This window comes from Mizuhopecten yessoensis, unplaced genomic scaffold (genome assembly GCF_002113885.1).
Source record: "Mizuhopecten yessoensis strain PY_sf001 unplaced genomic scaffold, ASM211388v2 scaffold10573, whole genome shotgun sequence".
NCBI classification, from domain to species: domain Eukaryota; kingdom Metazoa; phylum Mollusca; class Bivalvia; order Pectinida; family Pectinidae; genus Mizuhopecten; species Mizuhopecten yessoensis.
In genome coordinates, this window is record NW_018408614.1 from 442,256 (window position 1) to 453,099 (window position 10,844).

A 10,844-nucleotide genomic window follows, 5' to 3' on the forward strand; every position below is an offset into this window, starting at 1 on the left:
ACATAACCCACCAACTTTTTATTTTGGCTCTTCGCCAGAAGTTAGTTTGCACCAAGCAAACACTTCATTTAGAATAAGTTAATACCAAATAATTTAGTACTGAGAGACAAACTTTATTATTTCCAATGTAAACGTAGAACACGGACAGGTCCCCGCCATATATCTGACCATATTGGATTTGACATATTTGTGATAAAGCGTTGCATACTTATGTAATTCGAAAATACCAGTTACTACCAAGTATATGAACTAAATCAGATTAGCAGAAAAGAAATTTTAACCTGAAAGGTTTTAGCCAAGCAATATTTACTATCTTAATTCTACATCCCAGCATGCTACTGGCCAAATATAATCATTCTTGGCCTCTTGGTTATTACAAAGTTTGTTTTAACCAATTTGACGCTTGTGATACAAATGTTTTAACCAATTTGACATTAAAATTGGGTCAAGGTTAGAACAAACTTTTCAAACCCATATTGCACATCTATATGTATCAATGTGTATCACCATGCCTATCTATATGTATCAATGTGTATCACCATGCCTATCTATATGTATCAATGTGTATCACCATGCCTATCTATATGTATCAATGTGTATCACCATGCCTATCTATATGTATCAATGTGTATCACCATGCCTATCTATATGTATCAATGTGTATCACCATGCCTATCTATATGTATCAATGTGTATCACCATGCCTATCTATATGTATCAATGTGTATCACCATGCCTATCTATATGTATCAATGTGTATCACCATGCCTATCTATATGTATCAATGTGTATCACCATGCCTATCTATATGTATCAATGTGTATCACCATGCCTATCTATATGTATCAATGTGTATCACCATGCCTATCTATATGTATCAATGTGTATCACCATGCCTATCTATATGTATCAATGTGTATCACCATGCCTATCTATATGTATCAATGTGTATCACCATGCCTATCTATATGTATCAATGTGTATCACCATGCCTATCTATATGTATCAATGTGTATCACCATGCCTATCTATATGTATCAATGTGTATCACCATGCCTATCTATATGTATCAATGTGTATCACCATGCCTATCTATATGTATCAATGTGTATCACCATGCCTATCTATATGTATCAATGTGTATCACCATGCCTATCTATATGTATCAATGTGTATCACCATGCCTATCTATATGTATCAATGTGTATCACCATGCCTATCTATATGTATCAATGTGTATCACCATGCCTATCTATATGTATCAATGTGTATCACCATGCCTATCTATATGTATCAATGTGTATCACCATGCCTATCTATATGTATCAATGTGTATCACCATGCCTATCTATATGTATCAATGTGTATCACCATGCCTATCTATATGTATCAATGTGTATCACCATGCCTATCTATATGTATCAATGTGTATCACCATGCCTATCTATATGTATCAATGTGTATCACCATGCCTATCTATATGTATCAATGTGTATCACCATGCCTATCTATATGTATCAATGTGTATCACCATGCCTATCTATATGTATCAATGTGTATCACCATGCCTATCTATATGTATCAATGTGTATCACCATGCCTATCTATATGTATCAATGTGTATCACCATGCCTATCTATATGTATCAATGTGTATCACCATGCCTATCTATATGTATCAATGTGTATCACCATGCCTATCTATATGTATCAATGTGTATCACCATGCCTATCTATATGTATCAATGTGTATCACCATGCCTATCTATATGTATCAATGTGTATCACCATGCCTATCTATATGTATCAATGTGTATCACCATGCCTATCTATATGTATCAATGTGTATCACCATGCCTATCTATATGTATCAATGTGTATCACCATGCCTATCTATATGTATCAATGTGTATCACCATGCCTATCTATATGTATCAATGTGTATCACCATGCCTATCTATATGTATCAATGTGTATCACCATGCCTATCTATATGTATCAATGTGTATCACCATGCCTATCTATATGTATCAATGTGTATCACCATGCCTATCTATATGTATCAATGTGTATCACCATGCCTATCTATATGTATCAATGTGTATCACCATGCCTATCTATATGTATCAATGTGTATCACCATGCCTATCTATATGTATCAATGTGTATCACCATGCCTATCTATATGTATCAATGTGTATCACCATGCCTATCTATATGTATCAATGTGTATCACCATGCCTATCTATATGTATCAATGTGTATCACCATGCCTATCTATATGTATCAATGTGTATCACCATGCCTATCTATATGTATCAATGTGTATCACCATGCCTATCTATATGTATCAATGTGTATCACCATGCCTATCTATATGTATCAATGTGTATCACCATGCCTATCTATATGTATCAATGTGTATCACCATGCCTATCTATATGTATCAATGTGTATCACCATGCCTATCTATATGTATCAATGTGTATCACCATGCCTATCTATATGTATCAATGTGTATCACCATGCCTATCTATATGTATCAATGTGTATCACCATGCCTATCTATATGTATCAATGTGTATCACCATGCCTATCTATATGTATCAATGTGTATCACCATGCCTATCTATATGTATCAATGTGTATCACCATGCCTATCTATATGTATCAATGTGTATCACCATGCCTATCTATATGTATCAATGTGTATCACCATGCCTATCTATATGTATCAATGTGTATCACCATGCCTATCTATATGTATCAATGTGTATCACCATGCCTATCTATATGTATCAATGTGTATCACCATGCCTATCTATATGTATCAATGTGTATCACCATGCCTATCTATATGTATCAATGTGTATCACCATGCCTATCTATATGTATCAATGTGTATCACCATGCCTATCTATATGTATCAATGTGTATCACCATGCCTATCTATATGTATCAATGTGTATCACCATGCCTATCTATATGTATCAATGTGTATCACCATGCCTATCTATATGTATCAATGTGTATCACCATGCCTATCTATATGTATCAATGTGTATCACCATGCCTATCTATATGTATCAATGTGTATCACCATGCCTATCTATATGTATCAATGTGTATCACCATGCCTATCTATATGTATCAATGTGTATCACCATGCCTATCTATATGTATCAATGTGTATCACCATGCCTATCTATATGTATCAATGTGTATCACCATGCCTATCTATATGTATCAATGTGTATCACCATGCCTATCTATATGTATCAATGTGTATCACCATGCCTATCTATATGTATCAATGTGTATCACCATGCCTATCTATATGTATCAATGTGTATCACCATGCCTATCTATATGTATCAATGTGTATCACCATGCCTATCTATATGTATCAATGTGTATCACCATGCCTATCTATATGTATCAATGTGTATCACCATGCCTATCTATATGTATCAATGTGTATCACCATGCCTATCTATATGTATCAATGTGTATCACCATGCCTATCTATATGTATCAATGTGTATCACCATGCCTATCTATATGTATCAATGTGTATCACCATGCCTATCTATATGTATCAATGTGTATCACCATGCCTATCTATATGTATCAATGTGTATCACCATGCCTATCTATATGTATCAATGTGTATCACCATGCCTATCTATATGTATCAATGTGTATCACCATGCCTATCTATATGTATCAATGTGTATCACCATGCCTATCTATATGTATCAATGTGTATCACCATGCCTATCTATATGTATCAATGTGTATCACCATGCCTATCTATATGTATCAATGTGTATCACCATGCCTATCTATATGTATCAATGTGTATCACCATGCCTATCTATATGTATCAATGTGTATCACCATGCCTATCTATATGTATCAATGTGTATCACCATGCCTATCTATATGTATCAATGTGTATCACCATGCCTATCTATATGTATCAATGTGTATCACCATGCCTATCTATATGTATCAATGTGTATCACCATGCCTATCTATATGTATCAATGTGTATCACCATGCCTATCTATATGTATCAATGTGTATCACCATGCCTATCTATATGTATCAATGTGTATCACCATGCCTATCTATATGTATCAATGTGTATCACCATGCCTATCTATATGTATCAATGTGTATCACCATGCCTATCTATATGTATCAATGTGTATCACCATGCCTATCTATATGTATCAATGTGTATCACCATGCCTATCTATATGTATCAATGTGTATCACCATGCCTATCTATATGTATCAATGTGTATCACCATGCCTATCTATATGTATCAATGTGTATCACCATGCCTATCTATATGTATCAATGTGTATCACCATGCCTATCTATATGTATCAATGTGTATCACCATGCCTATCTATATGTATCAATGTGTATCACCATGCCTATCTATATGTATCAATGTGTATCACCATGCCTATCTATATGTATCAATGTGTATCACCATGCCTATCTATATGTATCAATGTGTATCACCATGCCTATCTATATGTATCAATGTGTATCACCATGCCTATCTATATGTATCAATGTGTATCACCATGCCTATCTATATGTATCAATGTGTATCACCATGCCTATCTATATGTATCAATGTGTATCACCATGCCTATCTATATGTATCAATGTGTATCACCATGCCTATCTATATGTATCAATGTGTATCACCATGCCTATCTATATGTATCAATGTGTATCACCATGCCTATCTATATGTATCAATGTGTATCACCATGCCTATCTATATGTATCAATGTGTATCACCATGCCTATCTATATGTATCAATGTGTATCACCATGCCTATCTATATGTATCAATGTGTATCACCATGCCTATCTATATGTATCAATGTGTATCACCATGCCTATCTATATGTATCAATGTGTATCACCATGCCTATCTATATGTATCAATGTGTATCACCATGCCTATCTATATGTATCAATGTGTATCACCATGCCTATCTATATGTATCAATGTGTATCACCATGCCTATCTATATGTATCAATGTGTATCACCATGCCTATCTATATGTATCAATGTGTATCACCATGCCTATCTATATGTATCAATGTGTATCACCATGCCTATCTATATGTATCAATGTGTATCACCATGCCTATCTATATGTATCAATGTGTATCACCATGCCTATCTATATGTATCAATGTGTATCACCATGCCTATCTATATGTATCAATGTGTATCACCATGCCTATCTATATGTATCAATGTGTATCACCATGCCTATCTATATGTATCAATGTGTATCACCATGCCTATCTATATGTATCAATGTGTATCACCATGCCTATCTATATGTATCAATGTGTATCACCATGCCTATCTATATGTATCAATGTGTATCACCATGCCTATCTATATGTATCAATGTGTATCACCATGCCTATCTATATGTATCAATGTGTATCACCATGCCTATCTATATGTATCAATGTGTATCACCATGCCTATCTATATGTATCAATGTGTATCACCATGCCTATCTATATGTATCAATGTGTATCACCATGCCTATCTATATGTATCAATGTGTATCACCATGCCTATCTATATGTATCAATGTGTATCACCATGCCTATCTATATGTATCAATGTGTATCACCATGCCTATCTATATGTATCAATGTGTATCACCATGCCTATCTATATGTATCAATGTGTATCACCATGCCTATCTATATGTATCAATGTGTATCACCATGCCTATCTATATGTATCAATGTGTATCACCATGCCTATCTATATGTATCAATGTGTATCACCATGCCTATCTATATGTATCAATGTGTATCACCATGCCTATCTATATGTATCAATGTGTATCACCATGCCTATCTATATGTATCAATGTGTATCACCATGCCTATCTATATGTATCAATGTGTATCACCATGCCTATCTATATGTATCAATGTGTATCACCATGCCTATCTATATGTATCAATGTGTATCACCATGCCTATCTATATGTATCAATGTGTATCACCATGCCTATCTATATGTATCAATGTGTATCACCATGCCTATCTATATGTATCAATGTGTATCACCATGCCTATCTATATGTATCAATGTGTATCACCATGCCTATCTATATGTATCAATGTGTATCACCATGCCTATCTATATGTATCAATGTGTATCACCATGCCTATCTATATGTATCAATGTGTATCACCATGCCTATCTATATGTATCAATGTGTATCACCATGCCTATCTATATGTATCAATGTGTATCACCATGCCTATCTATATGTATCAATGTGTATCACCATGCCTATCTATATGTATCAATGTGTATCACCATGCCTATCTATATGTATCAATGTGTATCACCATGCCTATCTATATGTATCAATGTGTATCACCATGCCTATCTATATGTATCAATGTGTATCACCATGCCTATCTATATGTATCAATGTGTATCACCATGCCTATCTATATGTATCAATGTGTATCACCATGCCTATCTATATGTATCAATGTGTATCACCATGCCTATCTATATGTATCAATGTGTATCACCATGCCTATCTATATGTATCAATGTGTATCACCATGCCTATCTATATGTATCAATGTGTATCACCATGCCTATCTATATGTATCAATGTGTATCACCATGCCTATCTATATGTATCAATGTGTATCACCATGCCTATCTATATGTATCAATGTGTATCACCATGCCTATCTATATGTATCAATGTGTATCACCATGCCTATCTATATGTATCAATGTGTATCACCATGCCTATCTATATGTATCAATGTGTATCACCATGCCTATCTATATGTATCAATGTGTATCACCATGCCTATCTATATGTATCAATGTGTATCACCATGCCTATCTATATGTATCAATGTGTATCACCATGCCTATCTATATGTATCAATGTGTATCACCATGCCTATCTATATGTATCAATGTGTATCACCATGCCTATCTATATGTATCAATGTGTATCACCATGCCTATCTATATGTATCAATGTGTATCACCATGCCTATCTATATGTATCAATGTGTATCACCATGCCTATCTATATGTATCAATGTGTATCACCATGCCTATCTATATGTATCAATGTGTATCACCATGCCTATCTATATGTATCAATGTGTATCACCATGCCTATCTATATGTATCAATGTGTATCACCATGCCTATCTATATGTATCAATGTGTATCACCATGCCTATCTATATGTATCAATGTGTATCACCATGCCTATCTATATGTATCAATGTGTATCACCATGCCTATCTATATGTATCAATGTGTATCACCATGCCTATCTATATGTATCAATGTGTATCACCATGCCTATCTATATGTATCAATGTGTATCACCATGCCTATCTATATGTATCAATGTGTATCACCATGCCTATCTATATGTATCAATGTGTATCACCATGCCTATCTATATGTATCAATGTGTATCACCATGCCTATCTATATGTATCAATGTGTATCACCATGCCTATCTATATGTATCAATGTGTATCACCATGCCTATCTATATGTATCAATGTGTATCACCATGCCTATCTATATGTATCAATGTGTATCACCATGCCTATCTATATGTATCAATGTGTATCACCATGCCTATCTATATGTATCAATGTGTATCACCATGCCTATCTATATGTATCAATGTGTATCACCATGCCTATCTATATGTATCAATGTGTATCACCATGCCTATCTATATGTATCAATGTGTATCACCATGCCTATCTATATGTATCAATGTGTATCACCATGCCTATCTATATGTATCAATGTGTATCACCATGCCTATCTATATGTATCAATGTGTATCACCATGCCTATCTATATGTATCAATGTGTATCACCATGCCTATCTATATGTATCAATGTGTATCACCATGCCTATCTATATGTATCAATGTGTATCACCATGCCTATCTATATGTATCAATGTGTATCACCATGCCTATCTATATGTATCAATGTGTATCACCATGCCTATCTATATGTATCACCATGCCTATCTATATGTATCAATGTGTATCACCATGCCTATCCATATGTATCAATGTGTATCACCATGCCTGTCTATATGTATCAATGTGTATCACCATGCCTATTTATATGTACCAATGTGTATCACCATGCCAGATTTCAAAAAGGTAAGACTTTTGTGAACTCTGAGACAATCGCCAGAAACGAAGCGCGGAAGGACGGACGGACGGACTGATTACTGTAGGGCACCCACAACTCCGATGCGGGGCCGTACTGAATCGATTTCATTGTTATCATATTACGTTCTATTTACATGTAGGACGTCGTCATAGATGTATTGCTTTGTGTAGGTTCTACTGGCTTATATATAATCAAAATATTTTTACTGAAGGTAAAACACCAATTATTTCTGTATGATGAATAACGCTTTATAAAACTAAAGCCAAATTGCAGATAAAAATGTTTCAGGTTAGAATTTCAAATATGCATTTACCAATAGAAACTTGAAATGGCCCGGATAACATCGAGTAAACAGAGTTTATATCGATGTTATAACATGTTCGGTGATCAGTTCAAGAGTGAAAATGTATCTGTAGAACATATAAGACAATAACTTATACTAACTTATCACTACAATTACGATAACATTACCTAAATGCAAAAGTTATTTACTAAGAACTATCAAAGATAAGAATATTCACAACCACTGTGTACACATTGGCTCCTTGCTCCCCTTATTTGACACAACCATTGTGTACACATTGGCTCCTTGCTCCCCTTCCGTGACATAACCATTGTGTACACATTGGCTCCTTGCTCCCCTTCTTTGACACAACCACTGTGTACACATTGACTCCTTGCTCCCCTTACTTGACACAATCACTGAGTACACATTGGCCTATTAAATGCTTCCCTTACTTGACACAACCATTGTGTACATATTGGCTCCTTGCTTCACATCCTTGACACAACCACTGTGTACACATTGGCTCCTTGCTTCCCTTACTTGACACAACCACTGTGTACACATTGGCTCATTGCTTCTCAACCTTGACACAACCACTGTGTACACATTGGCTCATTGCTTCCCTTACTTGACACAACTATTGTGTACACATTGGCTCATTAGTTCTCTTGCTTGACACAACTATTGTGTACACATCGGCCCATTGGTTCTCTTCTTTGACACAACCAGTGTGGTCAACATTGCCTCCTTGCGTCTCTTGCGTGACACAACTATTGTGTACACATTGGCTCCTTGCTGCTATTCCCTGACACAACTATTGTGTACACATTGGCTCCTTGCTTCCCTCGCTTGACACAACTATTGTGTACACATTGGCTCATTGGCTCTCTCGCTTGACACAACTATTGTTTACATATTGGCTCATTGGTTCTCTTACTTGACACAACAATTGTGTACACATTGGCTCATTGCGTCCCTTGCCTGACACAACCATTGTGTACACATTGGCTCCTTGCTCCCCTTCCGTGACATAACCACTTTGTACACATTGGCTCCTTGCTCCTCTTGCTTGACACAACCATTGTGTACACATTGGCTCCTTGCTCCCCTTCCTTGACACAACCACTGTGTACACATTGACTCCTTGCTCCCCTTACTTGACACAACCACTGTGTACACATTGGCCTATTGCTTCCCTTACTTGACACAACCAATGTGTACATATTGGCTCCTTGCTTCTCTTCCTTGACACAACCACTGTGTACACATTGGCTCCTTGCTTCCCTTACTTGACACAACCACTGTGTACACATTGGGTCATTGCTTCTCTTCCTTGACACAACTATTGTGTACACATTGGCTCATTGGTTCTATTCCTTGACACAACTATTTTGTACACATTGGCTCATTAGTTCTCTTGCTTGACACAACTATTGTGTACACATCGGCTCATTGGTTCTCTTCCTTGACACAACCAGTGTGGTCAACATTGGCTCCTTGCGTCCCTTGCTTGACACAACTATTGTGTACACATTGGCTGCTTGCTGCTATTCCTTGACACAACTATTGTGTACACATTGGCTCCTTGCTTCCCTTGCTTGACACAACTATTGTGTACACATTGGCTCATTGGTTCTCTCGCTTGACGCAGCTATTGTTTACATATTGGCTCATTGGTTCTCTTACTTGACACAACTATTGTGTACACATTGGCTCATTACTTCCCTTGCCTGACACAACTATTGTGTACACATTGGCTCCTTGCTGCTATTCCTTGACACAACCATTGTGTACACCTTGGCTAGTTGGTTCTATTGCTTGACACAACTATTGTTTACATATTGGCTCATTGGTTCTCTTACTTGACACAACCACTGTGTAAACCTTGGCTCAATGCTTCCCTTACTTGGCACAACCACTGTTTACACACTGGCTCATTGGTTCTCTCGCTTGACACAACTATTGTTTACATATTGGCTCATTGGTTCTATTCCTTGACACAACCAGTGTCTACAAATTGGCTCATTGCTTCCTTTACTTGGCACAACCACTGTGTACACATTGGCTCCTTGCTCCCTTTCCGTGACACAACCACTGTGTACACATTGGCCTATTGCTTCCCTTACTTGACACAACCATTGTGTACATATTGGCTCCTTGCTTATGTTCCTTGACACAACCACTGTGTACACATTGGCTCCTTGATTCCCTTACTTAACACAACCACTGTACACATTGGCTCATTGCTTCTCTTCCTTGACACAACTATTGTGTACACATTGGCT